General features: G+C 39.0%; 1 long non-coding RNA gene across 1 annotated transcript in view; it reads left to right on the forward strand.

Moving 5' to 3' along the window:
- The first annotated feature begins 211 nt into the window (after positions 1-211).
- LOC140704402 (uncharacterized) overlaps positions 212-16,205 on the forward strand; it is a 40,366-nt gene continuing 24,372 nt past the window's right edge. Inside the window, exon 1 of the long non-coding RNA XR_013541737.1 lies at positions 212-7,119. This is a non-coding gene — a long non-coding RNA (uncharacterized LOC140704402). The remainder of the gene's footprint in view (positions 7,120-16,205) is intronic.

A 16,205-nucleotide genomic window follows, 5' to 3' on the forward strand; every position in this document is an offset into this window, starting at 1 on the left:
TTATAATTTATTACAAAGTAACTGGTAGCTACTATTACCGGGTATGCAGTTTTATTGAACTCATGACATTACTTGCTCCATTATTTTTTGTTACTTTTTAATTCCTTGTTTTGAAAAAAAAAAAAAAAACATTAAAAGAACAAATTTTCTCCAGCTGCCAGCTTCCTCTGAGACACAATTTTGGAGGACTTGGAGCTGGAAATTACTCAGATGGGGAATTCTCTGCCAGGGAAGACTTGCCAAAGCCCAGCCCCAAAAGGGATTTTAAAAAATAATCTTAAAACTTTGGCTGAAACCCTGTTGCTTATCATAGTAAGTCACAACTAGAGAAGGCCCACTGAATCAGTAGGGATCTGGAGAGTCAGCTCTGTAGGTTCCATTGATTCAATGGGTCTATTGTTGAAATGGACTGTGCCAAGCAACAGGATTTCAGCCACAGTGTGCTTGTTTTGAACTCTGCTATATTAAAGTGTTCAACCTCAAAGAATTCCCAACGAGGCTGAATGCAACAGTTAAAACAAAACAGGTACAGGTAGAAAAACAGCAGTGCTTGGACAGGAGAAGAACAAAGCTAAATACAGAAAATACTGTGATTACCTCTTTTCCTCTGTTGTAGTTCAGACAGCACTATCCATTTTTGGGAGTGGATTATTACCCTTGTGGATTTTCATATAAAAATAGGTACTGATTTCTGCCCAAGACAGAATTTGTGTTATAATATTACTGTGGCAGGAGCACAACACATTGGTACAAGGAATAAAAATATGCAGCAGTAGTTCACACTGGGTACTGTATATACATTTTCACCTAGAAATGATGATCAATCAAGATATGATGTTACTTAGCACATTTTTGTTTGATCTATAGACAGCAGCTGTGGGGTGGGGAGTGGGGAGCCTGACCAGCCTTGGGATCATAAGCAGGGGAAAGGGGAAGTTTAACTCTTTTCTCTACCACAGTCCCAACATATACTGTCTCCTTATAGATACTATTTGCTCTTGGTAGAAGCTGTCATTGATGTTAATAGAGACAGTGGTGAGGAGAGTGATAAGTAGAATTTGACAAATTCCTGTCTCTAAAAATGCTTCTAAAAAGGCTAAGTTCTTCACTACACCAGTGAAGTAACTTCATTCTCACTCATGTACTTTTTTGAAATGTACATTTGTTATAACTTCATTGCCAAAAAAGGTAATTTCTTATGGACAACAAGTTGTTAAGAGGTAGCATTCTATAGTAAAGGTAAAGGTTCCACTTGACAAATTGCCCAGCCGTGTCTGAATCTAGGGCACAGTGCTCATCCCCGTTTCTAAGCCATAGAGCCAGCGTTTTGTCCGAAGACAGTCTTCCGTGGTCGCATGGCCAGCGAGACTAGACACAGAATGCTGTTACCTTCCCACCGAGGTGGTACCTATTTATCTACTCGCATTCACATGCTTTCGAACTGCTAGGTTGGCAGGAGAACATGCTGTAAGTAACTACATAATTTATAATTCATTACTTCCAAGTTGTACATGTTGTGTATTTCATGTGCCCTGCATCACTTGCCCATCTCATGATCAGCTTTAAGAAAGTGGCCTGGATTTAGAAGAGTTCACATGCTGAAAGACGGGACTGAAACTGGGTCTGCAGGCTAGCTAGAACTAATCTCAAATCTTTCAACATGTTGGCTGTCCTAAAAGTCATTTGGTAAACCATACTTTTTGTGTCTCATCAGTTAATTATTATTCGCTATGTTAGCAAGTGTTTGTTTATCTCATACTTCTTTAAAACATGTACTTCATGCCTTTCCATGAGTTTAAACATCCAAAAAGTCAAGCATTAGCAATCAATTAAAACGTTCATGTTGTAAAAGCAGTTCCACAGAGACAGAAGCAGCAGATCAAATCAGCTTTGTGAGAGAGCCAAACGACAAGTTCAGACATTCGTCAGGCTGAAGGCCTGTTAGGACAAAACAGTTTTCATCATGTGCTGTAATGCCAGAAAGGAGGGGCCCAGTTGCTTCAGTTGGGTTATGGAGTTCCCTAGCCTAGGTGCCACATGAGGGGGTGGGGAGATTTTTCCACAATACTCAGGACCTGGGCTCTCTTTAAATATCCTTCTAGTATCATCTGGGGGGTGGGTGAAAGTGGGATGGTACAGTATTTATTAACCCCATTTCCAACCTCTGCATTTTACTTGAAAAAAAATGAGACTCTGTACATGTGCAGCTATGCTGGTCTCTCTCCATGTGGTCGGGATCCATGGAAGGCAGGCTTTCTAACTACATAGAGGGAAAGCTATATATAGAGAAACTTACCTATCAAGCCCTATTCTGGCTTTCTAAGCTAAATGAATATGCAAGGGGAAGGGAAAAGAGAAATGCATGATGTACTGAAGAGAAAAGCATCCTTGATGGGTCTGTCTCTTGACTAGAGATGGGCACAAACTCCTGGTTTGGCAATTTGTGTTGATTCGTCTGTTGGTCCAACATGCATTTTGCAGTTCCGAGATCCATCTCCTCTGGCAGCCACCCACTCAGAAGCAGCGTCCAGAGGAGGTGGGGCAGGGAAGGTGGGAGGCTGCCCTTGATTGGGTACCCACTGGAAGAGACGTGGCTCAGAACTGTGAAACACCTGTTGGACCAATGGACGAACAAGCACGAACCACCAAATGGATGGTCCATGCCCATCTCTAGTCTCAACCCATTTCAGAATGCCAGGAAATCAATGTGCTGATTTGTTCTGTTTGTCTACATTTGGACTGTCCTTCCCAGTATGAAGCAAGTGATGACAGAAGGTGTGCAGCTAGCATTTCATCCTTTCTCGTGTGTTTATTTAGCCCACATTCAGAATGTCCGAATGGAACTACAATTGTATGCCCATGAATTTTGGCCTAAGCATTCAGTGTCTGTGTGAATGCTGAGAGAGGAAATCACTGCACTATTCCAGCCCATTTCATGTATGGAAAACAGAGATATGGGGGTGGGGGTTGAGAGTTGTTTGTGGGAAGAACAGCTCCTAGCAGCGGCCATGCAGCGGCTAGTAAATATAACAATAACTTTTCCCATCTCTGATTGAAATCATGCATGAAACCAATAGAAAATGGGTGACTTGCGACATATATGCTGTGCCTTTCATCTGATAATAGATCAAGTGTGACCTAAAGTATGTGACAAATTCACTGACCTTTGAATGAACACAGTTCTGTTCTAGTCCTCTTCATGGGAATGAACCCTATATTCACAGTTATGATATCCTTTTGATAAAGTTTGTTCCCATGAAGAGGACTAGCACAGAACTGTGTTAATCACAATTCTGAGGGTCACATCTTGTGACGCAGTTTGCCATTTGATCTTGATGTCCCATCCCAATACACTCGCTGCATAATAATGCACCCGGGATTAACAAGACCTTCTTCTTAAGACTTCTCTTTCACCAAATTTATAAAAAGTCTATTCATATGACAGTCGCTTTTTTAAAAAGTGTTTTGTCTTAGGGTGCAACTACACTGGCAAACCGAATTGGAGCATTTGGCTTTGCTGCGGCTTGATTCTCAGGATGTGACTAACACTGGAACGCCGGATCTGAAGGACTCGGCTTTGCTTTGGTTTGCTTCGAAGTCTGTATTATGCTTGAAATTATAATTGGAGCTCATTCGGGGGCTGCAGAACATTTTAGGAGTCCAGTGTTCACATGGGATACATTGTGATTAAACTTTTCAGTTTAAGCCTCCAGCCTCCCCTTCTTTCCTTCCTTCCTCTAGACCTCAATCAGACTTTCCTTTTATGGTTTGTTGTAAAGCAGCTTGGTTTTCAAATATACATATATATTTCCTTTGAGGTCCACCACCCCTCATTCTTCCTCTTCCTCCTGCCAAAACACTCCTGCACTTAATGAACACTGCTCTGCTCCCTTTCGCACTCCCTCAGACACACATACACACACATTCTATCCACACATAACACATGCACATGCAGGCAAGCATGAGGTTGGCCACGCACCTTTCCACAGACCCTCCTCATGCAATAAAGGCAGCAAAAGCACCAAATCCACAGTGGCTTCTTTTCTCTCCTCCCTTGTTTGCCCTCTTTTACCCCCCTCTAGCACACACCACATTCCCCTCTCTCTTTCATTGCCCCTCTCTTGCACAGTGCTTCTGCTTTCTCACAGCTGACACTTCTCGTTCTGTTCTTCCCCCTCTTCCTCTACAGACATGACCCCTCCCCCCGTCATTACACATATTTGCACAGAAAAAAAGCCATTTTGAATCCTTCCGGCAATAATAATAAAAAAAGAAGCCTCTAGGTGGGAGAGAAAAATCAGCATTTGCATCATGTGGGCAGCAAAAAAATACTTCAAATTCACCCATTTTATAAGCGGAGCAAATCTCAATGTATTTGATGGTGTAGTTGAACTCACAATTCCTTTTATGGTTATACTTGATTTAGGGGATCACACAAAGACTCCAGATTATTTCAGTGCCAGTGTCCATACTGGCCCTAAATCTGATGTTATTTGATATGCACCCACAGTCCCTTTCCTTTGATACCACCCACCTGGCAATCCCCTATTGTCCTTTGTTATTTTTTTCTTTTTTGTCTGTGCAGTGGTGATCTGGCGCTAAACTAATATATCAACTGAGTACTAAACTCAGTAATTTGTTTGTTTGCTTTTTAATTATTTTAAAAAACTACGTGCCAATTAGGGAGAAAGAGCATGGGGTGGGTGTTTCTCCTATATGAAAATATCACACCCCCAGGTTAATATGTCACTGTAACACCGCCCAGAGTCACATACTTTTGTAGAATGTTCTTTTGTAGAATGAAACAAAGAAACACACAGGGGAAACACTGTCTGAATCATTCTAGCTTATTTTATTTTATTTATTATTAGACTTTTACCCCACCCCCCCTAGACAACATCTACTCGGGGCAGCTTACATGGATAAAAAACTAGAAGCCCTCAGCAGCGGCAAAAGAAACTGTTGCAGAGTTTTGAATTTCTGGTAGAATTGCTTTTGCTATGCAATAGAAGTACAGAAACCTACGTAGGAAAATAGCTACAAGTTCCCCAGAAGCCACTCTTTTTTCTATTAATTGACACTTAAAGTCTCAGTAACTGACTCTGGAGATCTTTGTAGGAGAAAGAGTAAAAGAACATTACTTTCAATTGCTTGAAAATACAGACTTATGTATACTGTTTTCTTTATTGCACTCAGTACTTATTATTATTATTTATTTATTATTATTTATTTGACTTATATGCTGCCCACTCTACCCAAAGGTCTCTGGGAGGCTTACAACAATTACTTAGCAACCAACTGAAGAGATCAACAGCAAACAAACAACACTGCCACCAACCCAGGAAAGAGAGGGAGCTCTACTACATCATCATCATCATCATCATCATCATCATCATCATCATCATCATCATCATCATTATTATTATTATTATTATTATTATTATTATTATTATTATTATTATTATTATTATTATTATTATTATTATTATTATTATTATTATTATTATTATTATTATTATTATTATTATTATTAATTTTCCCTACTCTGTGTAGAACCTAGACAAAAGGGAATCAGCCTTCAGCACTATAACCCAAGTGATTTTCCTGCAGTCCCACTTCAAGCTTCCAATGGAACTGTGGAACTGCAAGAAATGATGGGAAACAAAACGCTTACACAAATTCGAATAACCTGCTGCTTCACTGCCCAAACACATTAGTAAAGCAGATCCATTATTTTGCTTAACCTTCCATAAAGCGGACGTGTCTCTTGATATAAGCCTTTTGTTTTATTTCTGACCTTCCGGGGCATGAGACAGGGAGAAGCTAGGCTAAATGTTCCACTATCTCCTGCTCTTGTTCAAACAGCTAAGCATTTGGCTACAGCAGTCCAATGGGGAATGGACATGATCCAGAGAGTGTTCAGTGCCATGGAAGAAAAAAATGTCCAAGAATTCAAAACGGTTGGCTGGCCTGAATTTGCCTAAGAGTAGAGACATTTTGTTTGACTGAGAAGGGGAAAGGGATGGAGCCATTCTTGATGAGGCTGCCCACACACAACCCGCCTCTGATGTCTTTATTTGCTTTTTCCAAGGGATGTGCTATCTATCCAGTGTCATAAAAATATTGGCCAAAACTCTTGTTGCATTGGATAGTAAAGAGCACTAGAGTAAGCCTATTAAATCAATGGGGATCTGAGGAGTCAGCTCCTTCTTAAGTTCCCTTGATTCAAATCGGTTGAGAAACTTACCATGCCAAAGTAGGGCACAGTTAGAATAGACCTATTTGAATCAATGGAATGTACAGAACAGTTAATTCCACCAAAACCTCTATTGATCCAATAAGCTTACTCTAGTGCAATTTACTACATCAAGCAAGAGGATTTTGGTCATTATACTGTAAAACAAAAAGCAAATGGTTTCTTTCTTTTGCTCTTAATTTTTGCACTATGAGATCCCACAATTAATATAATCATTATCATCATCACATTAGTAGACCTGCTTTCTGCCCTTCAGGGGCCTCATTGGAATCTGTTATACACTCGTTTTCTCACAAAAAAGGGCTATGGAAGTAGACAGACCCTTTGTCAGGGATCCCTGCTGAATATTGGTGAAGAGCAAAGTACATCAGAAATGTATGTCGTCTTCTTTTGTGAAGTCCTAGGAAAAAAACAGCTGCTGTATTAGCAAAACGTATACATCTCCCGGAATTATCCAAATATAATTCTTCCAGGCTCTGGACACATCTCTCCCTCTCTGCCCATTTACTGAGAAAACTTACATTTGTTTCAGTTTCCCTTGCATTGAGGATTTGGTCAGACACAAGAATAAATGTCATGGTGACTGTTGAAATGTATGAACCAGCTGTGCATGTGGGGAGCCATCTGTGAGGGTGGCAAAGATAGAAACAAAAGCTGGGAACTGGGGAGGGGGGGAAGCTTTTGAATCCAAAAGGTACAGATGCTATTTCCATATTTTATTGCTTTTCCGGTATTTTTCCCCAAGGAAATTTGTGTTTTTGGAAAAAGCTAGCCTCATGCCGTGCCCAGGAGCTTTGTCCAGGAAGATAACAAACATACTTCAAGATTGTTTTCCTAGCCTTTGGTGGTGGTGGGAACATGAGGTAAGAGAAAATGATTGAACTGGCTGAATCAGGATGACAGAGAAGCTCCGCCTTTGTAGATAAGAGACTTTAACACTAGAGATGCAAATCTTTGCTTGTTTTGTTCTTACAGGTGAGGATGAAAAACTGAATTTCTTCCCTCCCAGCTGTGTAAGATAACGTGTTCTAGGTTTTGTTTGTTTGTTTTTCGTCATTTGTAACTACTCAGCAACATATTCATGGAAGCGGTCATCACACAAAAAAACCTTGGTTTTTGCAAAAAAGCTTCCAATTTGTCCAAAATACTAGTGTTTTGTATTTTTCTAAAAAAAGATTTATTTTATGTTATTTAGCTCAGCAAAAAAAGTCACAACAGCTGACTTTTTTTCTCTTAATGGCGTATTTCAGCATGTTAAGATACCCCTTTTCATTATTTTCATTATTTTCATTATTTGCTCCATCCTTACAAGCTGCCATCATGAACTCTGCGTTTCAAGCCACAGACTCTAAAAATGGAAAGCCAGTGCTTAGCAATATAATTCATTGAAATGATATTAACTTTTTGTAGCTCTATTAATTTAAATGGTTTTTCTGTTCTTATCTTCTTTAATTTGATTTTAGCTATATTATGTTTGATTCTGTTTTTACTGATCCCTGCTCCCCCATATTTTATTATTGTAATGTGCCTCGAGTGCTCCTTTGAGGCAATGTGTACATCTTCTGGAGTTGTAGTAAGCATAGTACAGTAAATAATTGTCCACATCCTACTGGTATTTTATGCTAGCATAAAACGAGCAGCATAATGTATAGAGGTGAATTACCTCGAATTGAGAAATCACTGTGGACATCATTTGTTACACACCAAGTCATGTGCATCTTAGATAATACTTAGTGTGAGTCAATGTACTTCCAAAAATGGTGCTATTTGTGTTATACTTACAGGCATAAATAATAATAATAATAATAATAATAATAATAATAATAATAATAATAATAATAATAATAATAATAATAATAATAATAATAATAATAATAATAATAATAATAATAATAATAATTATTATTATTATTATTATTATTATTATTATTATTATTATTATTATTATTATTATTATTATTATTATTATTATTATTATTATTATTAAAACCTTCTGTTAAATATCAGCACAGTGTCTATGCTCCAGACATTTCTTCATTCTATTACTACTATGTCTGGTGTGTTGTGTTCAAGGTGTCTATCAGTTTGGATCTGGTAATCATAATGATGTCATAATTTTCTGACAACTTCCCTACCTGATGTTCCCATGGGTTTTTGGAGGCTGGCAATTTATATTTTTTGCATAATGACCAGTGCACTAATTTTGCCACTCTATCAAGTCTAATTCTGTAATCTGTTTGTGCAGTCTTTGGGCATTCACAGATGAAATGCAACATGGTTTCATCTTTTTCTTGGCAGAGTCGACAGATTGGTGCTGTCACCACTAATTCCTTGGATCTCAGATTTCATCAAGTTGGTTTGGAGTGCTTGTTCTTCTGCAGCAAAGATTTAGCCTTTGGTTTCTTTCTTAAGGGTCCTCAGTTTTAGCCATGCCCATGTTGAATTAAGATCAAATCCATGCAACCAAGTGAGTTCCCATCGCTTGTCCGAGCTCCTGCCAACCTAGCAGTTCGAAAGCATACAAATGCGAGTAGATAAATAGGTACCACCACAGTGGGAAGGTAATGGTGTTCCGTGTCTAGTCGCACTGGTCACGTGACCACGGAAACTGTCTACGGACAAACGCTGGCTCTATGGCTTGGAAATGGGGATGAGCACCGCCCCTAGAATCAACATAACTGGACTAAATGTCAGGGGGAACCTTTACCTTACCTATCTTGAATTATGATCATGCTTCCCATCAATATTTCTCAGGTGTTGTCCATGTAGAGGTTTATTTTTCCAGCAGTTTAATTTGTTTTCTAATTGTTGTTTCTTATACTGAATCTTTGTTTGTGTTGTTGTTGTTGCTAGTAGTAGTCATTGTCGTCATTGTAGTACAGTAAGCAGGAGTCAGGAGGTTCAGTCTCTAGCTCCCAGTCTGACATGATTGTCATGGAGTGACTTTAGGCCAGTCACTCTTTTACTTCACAGGATTGTTGCTCTGAGAATAAACGGGTTAAAGAGCCATATACTGAGAGAAATAGAGGAATCAGTGCTGCTTTTGCAAGATCCTGTAAAGACATAGTGATTAAGTAGATTTGCTTCTGTAACCAATTAGTACATGCATTTGTTAATTATGTAGTTGATATTAGCAATTTTAGGGGGGTCCCCCAACCATGTTCATTGCTCCATGCACACCCTTTTGGAATTGCCTGAGCAATTGGTTTGCCAAAACTGCATGTTACTGGGATGCACGTGGGTTTACTTCTGATCTTTCTTTAGCTCCCTTTGTTTGTCTCCCACATATTTTGTTTCTGACAGCGGCAGTAGTGGCGCCCCCCCTTTTTTTGGAAGGAAACAAAAATCACATTAAAGTCACATATCTGAAATATTTATAGTGCCAGCTGAAGTTCCAGTTTAAATCCTGTAAGGTTGTGTGGGAGAACATTTCCTAGCAATGTTGTGCTAAAGCAATTTGCAGTTCTGGCACTGCATCAGAAATGAGCAATTTGTAGCAGTAAGAGCATTAAAGAAGCCATAGAAATCTCTGTGTTGGTGATTTGTTTACAGCATGCAGCTGAAGAAGGTTGCCAACCACCTCCCCTCCTTTTATGCTTCCTACGTTTACATATTTTTGATCTCTCCCGTTGGCAGTTTGATAGGAAGAAGAGGGGAGAAAACCTTCTTCACTGCCTAGCATTGTTTTCGTATGTTTCTGAAAGATTTCACCAAGCTTGAACAACCCTGTTCATGGCAGCTTCACATTTCATGTATCAATGAAAAGAAGGCTGTTTGTAGGTCATGATTCTGTGGATGTATTAGATCTCACATGGCACCCGGCAGTAATTTCAATGAGACATTCTGCTTTTGCAATTTAAAAAGGCATGATTCTAGCCCTTATTGTCAACGATTGTACAATCTTAGAAGCTAGAAAGTTCGTTGAATACAATTACAGACATGAGGGGAGAAATCAGTGTGCTACATATCTTCATGTGCCACATTATTATTAACACATCCACAGTAAATACTAACAAATAATATCAATGGCCGATCAGTCATGCAAAATATTAGGTACGTACACACAAACAGATATTTGTAGTACAGAATCCAGATTGTATTTTTAATGTGAGCTTTTGTGTACAAGTCCCCTTCTTCAGACAATGTTTTTGTCTTTTTCATTGTTTCATTGTTTGACTAATCGTCTTAGAACTGCAGGGCTGGAAGGATCATCAAGTTCAGCCCCTGTCAAGAAGGCATGGTGGGGGAGCTTTCAACCTCTGGCTCAGCAGCCAGACACCTCAAGTCTATCCTTCAAAAGAAACCAAAGTATTATTTCTGTGAACAAAACGTGCATGCCTCTTACAAAGCTGCCGAATTTACTGTGAATCTGGAGTCCTAATCATCTGATTTTGTATCCAGAATTTGGATCATTTTTTTTAAAGTGGCAGAGCAGAGATCGGCAATATATATGGCTGATAAAATACATGTCCCCGGGGCCATTTCCATGCCTCTTGTGGGGTCACCAACTTTGCTATCTTCACCACCAAACACTACTGATGCAGCTCTCAAATATGGCACACAGAATGCACACCTGTGCCCCCCCCAAAGGCTGTTGGTCAAAAGCATGGTTGAACTGAGAAACAAGCTGCCCACCCCACAGCATAGATTATATTCAGTCTTGTGCACAAGCGAGTGCTTTGATGTGTATGGTACAACAGCGGGGTAACTGTTCTAAAGGAAACATCTTGGTAAAATGAACAGATCATAAAAAGTGGGGGAAATTATAGACTTCTAAAAGGAAACAGACAAAAGTCCACATTCGTCTCCAGGTGCCTTTTCACTTGTATTGCTTACTGTCTTCATTCCTCTGACTCAAGTGTTAATTGGTATGATACAGGGATAGATGTAGCAACCCTTGTGCAACTCATCAAAATGTCAGGCTGCAGCTTCCTTTATTTAATATTAATATTAATATTAATATTAATATTAATATTAATATTAATATTAATATTAATAATGATGATGATGATGATGATGATGATGATGATGATGATGATGATGATAATAATAATAATAATAATAATAATAATAATAATAATAATAATAATAATAATAATAATAATAATAATAATAATAATAATAATAATAATAATAATAATAATAAATCGTGTGCCGTCAAGTCAATTCGGAGTTACGGTGACCCCTTTTCAGGATTTTCCAGGTTGAGAATACTCAGTAGTGGTCTGTCATTGCCTTCTTCTGAGTGCACTCTGGGAACACTGTGCGGCTTGCCCAAGGCCACACTGGCTGGCTCCACTTGCAGGAGGCACTCTGGGGAATTGAACTCCCAACCTTTGGGTCCACAGCCAGATACCTCAACCATTGAGCTATCCAGCCAGCTGCCATCTTTAAAGAGGGAAAGAAAGATGGGGACTGTTTCATTCTCTTTGACAAGAACCATGACAGACATGACAGAATCACAGCTATTGGTTATAGCTAAGAGAACCTTAGAGAGCTCACTGTACCTGTAATATAAAAGATATGGGAGGTTAAGAAGAGGCCTGCTTAGAAAAAAAATTGCATTCTTGAACTACAACCTCTGGAGAACTTTAGCTGGCCATGGGCACCAGCCGTGCCGCCTATAGGATTCCCAGAGCTCCAGGGCACAACACGGACAGTCTCAGTTTCTATTCCTCAAAGTTCCTTTTCACTTTTGTTTGCCCTCCCCTGAGAGGCAAAGGGGGAAAGGAAAAGAGCTTGAGTACAATTTCAGGGGAAGGGGACATCACATATTTACCTCCTGTTGCATCATGTTGGAAACCAAAGTCAACTTCAAGTCAAGGGTTGAACCAGATCAAAATTCTGATCCCAGAAACGCTTGATTTGCCAAGGAAATTATGTGCCCTACAAATTTGTGGCCTGCCTCTCCATGGTACCATTAATACTTGGTAGGAAGTGATGGAGCAAATTATCTTCTTCTCTTTTTTTAATTACAAGCCCCAGCATCTTGCAGGTAGCATTGGCATTTGATCTCTTCTTCTTCTTTTTCTTCTTTTTCTTCTTCTTCTTCTTCTTCTTCTACTACTACTACTACTACTACTACTACTACTACCAACAACAACAACAACAACAACTTTCCCCATTTCTGTGAACTAAGACAAAAGGGAACCAGGCATCAGCACTATAACCCAAGTGATTTTCCTGCAGTCCCACTTCTTCGCCTGCTTGCGGATGGACAGTAGAATGACTGAATCAGTTGCTGTCTGCTGACTCAACACTTGCATGGTCCCCATGAATTCAATGAGTCTAGTTCAGATTCAGGCCATTGTTTTCAACTGTGTGACTAGACATGTGCATTTGTCTTCTTCTGGTGATGCATTTTCTCTTTGGGGATGATGAAACAGTAGCCACCCTGCTAATATCCGAAGACCTGCATCATGCAGAGTATACACAAGCCCTATTCAGCAATTACTTAGATGGCTATTTCCAACTCATTTAGAGAATAGCTCCCAGCTTTCCCCCTCGCCCAACCTTTGTAGTTCCTTTTTCTCTGTTACTGAGTTACCTGTTTGCACAGAGATTCCTGCTCAAATGTAGGTTCTTAAGAGGAACAAAGTCCTGGAAAATCAGGATCGTTTCTTGCATCAAGAACCTAGCTATGAGCACGAAATTCTCTACGGACTCATTGTTTCCTCACATGGAGAAAAAGGATGGAAAGGAGAGGCATTAGAGAACCAAGTACGTAACAACAGAATAGGAATAGTATCTTCACTTTATAGCTGAGAAGAGAGAGAGACCTGAGTTACAAAAAGGAGGGCAAGCGGATCCATGTAGCTTTTCCCCAGTTTTGGAACAGAAATCTTTTACTCCAGAAATTCCCCACACTATGAAGATGACATTGTGAATTATGACCTTTCAAATTGGTGTACATGGGCATGGTGTGGGTGGGTGTGCTATATGCTCTGTGTAAGTTAGAGATACTGTAGATTATACATTGACTTACATGTGCAAAACGTTCCATTTGAGCATCTGATATCAAACAGCTAGGTGGCAACACATCCGATCCATCAGAAAGTTTTTGTTTGTAGTGATCCCGTTGGATATGAATGGGGCTTATGCAGGAGAAAATCTTGTTGAATTAGGCCCATAAGTTTTTTTTCCCTTTCACCATGGGGAAAGTCATTAAAAACTTTATAAGTGGTAGATTTAGAGCTATGGATTTTGTTTTCTTTCATAAGAGCTGTCCAACCATTTAAATCAAAATGCTTCAATGAAAACTTTCCCCAGTATTCATTCTTCTTTTAACACACACACACACACATGCATGCATGCACACACATGCACATGCACACGCACACACATACACACACACACTCTTTCCAAAGTACATTCCTATTTAGATATACAACAGCAATTCTGTTTTCAGAGACTGTCATGGTTGTTTTTAAAGCACACAGACCACTTAACGTTTACAAGCAACTGTATTGTTTGACTGTTGGGATCAGCAGCATCTGCAGTGCTAAAAATACAGTGCCTTCTCGGATATGTAAATCAGAAGAGAGCCTGATACAAGGAGCTGTCTTGTACTGAGTAAGACCAATGGCCTACTTAGTTAAGTAATGTCTGCCTATGCCAAACACAACTCGACAGAGACATAGGAAGATGGTCTTCCTGTACTTGAGATGCAGAAAGACCCAGGCCATGAATTCCAACCAGAGGAATCAAAGCAGAGCCAGCGGTTAGGGGTTTGATTCCCCACTGTGCCTCCTTGACAGAGGCTGGACTTGATGATCAATAGGGTCCCTTCCATATTATTATTATTATTATTATTATTATTATTATTATTATTATTATTATTATTATTATTATTATTATTATTATTATTATTATTATTATTATTATTATTATTATTATTATTATTATTATTATTATTATTATTATCATCATCATCATCATCATCATCATCAGCAGCAGCAGCAGCAGCAGCAGCAGCACCAGCATCATCATCATCATCATCATCATCATCATCATCATCATTATCATCAACTGAGCCAGGAATGAGCACTATCATTTTGGGTCAACAAAACGTGATGAACAGGCTGAGATTTGAATTCTTCAAAAGTCTTCAAGTGTAGATGTCATAAAATTCGGGAGACTAGAGGAGAAGCAGATGTCCTTGAGAAGGTTTTGGTTATCCAGTAAAGCTATTAACCAACTCAGACTTTTGTTTCTACACATGGATTACACGGCTGCTTCTGTATTTTTTTAAAAACTCTACCCAGAGGAACAAGGTAGGCACATAAGTTTTCTTTATCTAAGTAAATAAACCTAATATGAGGATACATTTTTTGTATGGAGACTGAATAGACACTCCAGTGGAGAAGGATTGGAAGGGCCCCCAAAGAATATCCTAAGAAGGACGTGGGAACAATACATGCAAGCCTGCACACCCCATGCATGCAGGCCCTTTAAACACACGTGATGTTTTCACCACCTCCCTGTAATCCTTGATCATGGTCACCTCTGAAGGTGCCCACAATTCCAATTGGATTAATACGTCCAGGTCCAAGCTAAGTGACGGATATATACAATATCCAGATTCTGTCTCATCTCTATGAAGTTCAACATCACTCTTTTGACCGACATGTTTTCAAAAAAGTTACTCTTTCCTGACATGTGTGGCAACTGCTGTGTCCTTCCTGTCGGCTTGCAGACAATTGTCTGTCTGAGACGTCTCACTACATCGGATGACGATATTCTTATATAACTACTAGTCATAGGAGAATTTCCACTCAAAGGGTGTGAGTCTGACTTTAGGTGAAAAAACCCTGCCTGAAAGCCATGAAATTACTGCAGCCTCATGTTCAGCATGAGCTGAGACTTGCTTTGGGAGTGGAAGCAAAATCAATTTCATGGTTTTTTGGACAGAAAGGTTAACAGAGGTCTTACACTTGGAAATGTCCTGTCTGGCTGTACATCTGTGTTCAAGATTGAATGGCAGACAAAGAAACCAAAAATACTCCAGTACATTTGAAATAGATGGACCACTTCTATATGTTGTGTGTGTTTTTTACCCCATGCCTAACAATTCCAGCCAGGTTACCCCCAAATATCTACCACTCCCACCAGCTCTAACTTGTGTACCCAGCACATTTACTAGAGTTTATAAGGCAATAACCCAATGTTATATCTGTTAAGTGGGCCAGAAATATAGGCTGAAATCCTATTAGATACATCCCACCAACATAACATTGTAAAACCCATTGGTGAATCACCACAAGTTAAGAAGCCTGAGTAGGCATTTGTTATTGTATACCAAGTCACAGGACTTGACGCACAACAGTCAAGCCTGTGCTAGCTTCTTAACTTGCTCGGCTTTGTCAATAAGATTTACACCAATTGAGTTACAAGAGTGTAAACATTAAATAGGATTTGGGACATTGATGGCTGTGGCAAACCATCTATATTTCATGTGGTTGGAAATACTGGCAGGGGCAAGGAATATCCTTCCTAAATGTTGCCCCTAAGTTAACCGAAGGACTAAATACAGTATTCAGAAGCTTTCCTACTTTATAAACTTCAGACACAAAGACGTACAGTATACATCAACTAGTTCAAGGCACCTTTCCTAGCTTTAACCCATGGATATTTTAAAAAACAGTAGTAGTAATGTTAATTTGTTAACATTAAAAATTTTGGAAATTCATTCATTAATCTTAAGGATGTTAATGAAAAATATTCAATTATTCTTTTACATTAATCAATAATAATATGTTGGCAAAATGTTTGTTTTATTTTTAGTCTCAATTAAAAATAAAATAATTTTTTTTTTAAATTCCCAATTTTTAAAATTATTAAAGTTGCTCCAAAACACCCATCATTCAGATTCTTTCAGAATAAAAACAAATTAAATTAGCGTGAACTGTTTGTTGCTATTCCTCCATTTATGCTATCTTCCTTTAATGTT

This window comes from Pogona vitticeps, chromosome 2 (assembly GCF_051106095.1).
Source record: "Pogona vitticeps strain Pit_001003342236 chromosome 2, PviZW2.1, whole genome shotgun sequence".
Classification (NCBI taxonomy): domain Eukaryota; kingdom Metazoa; phylum Chordata; class Lepidosauria; order Squamata; family Agamidae; genus Pogona; species Pogona vitticeps.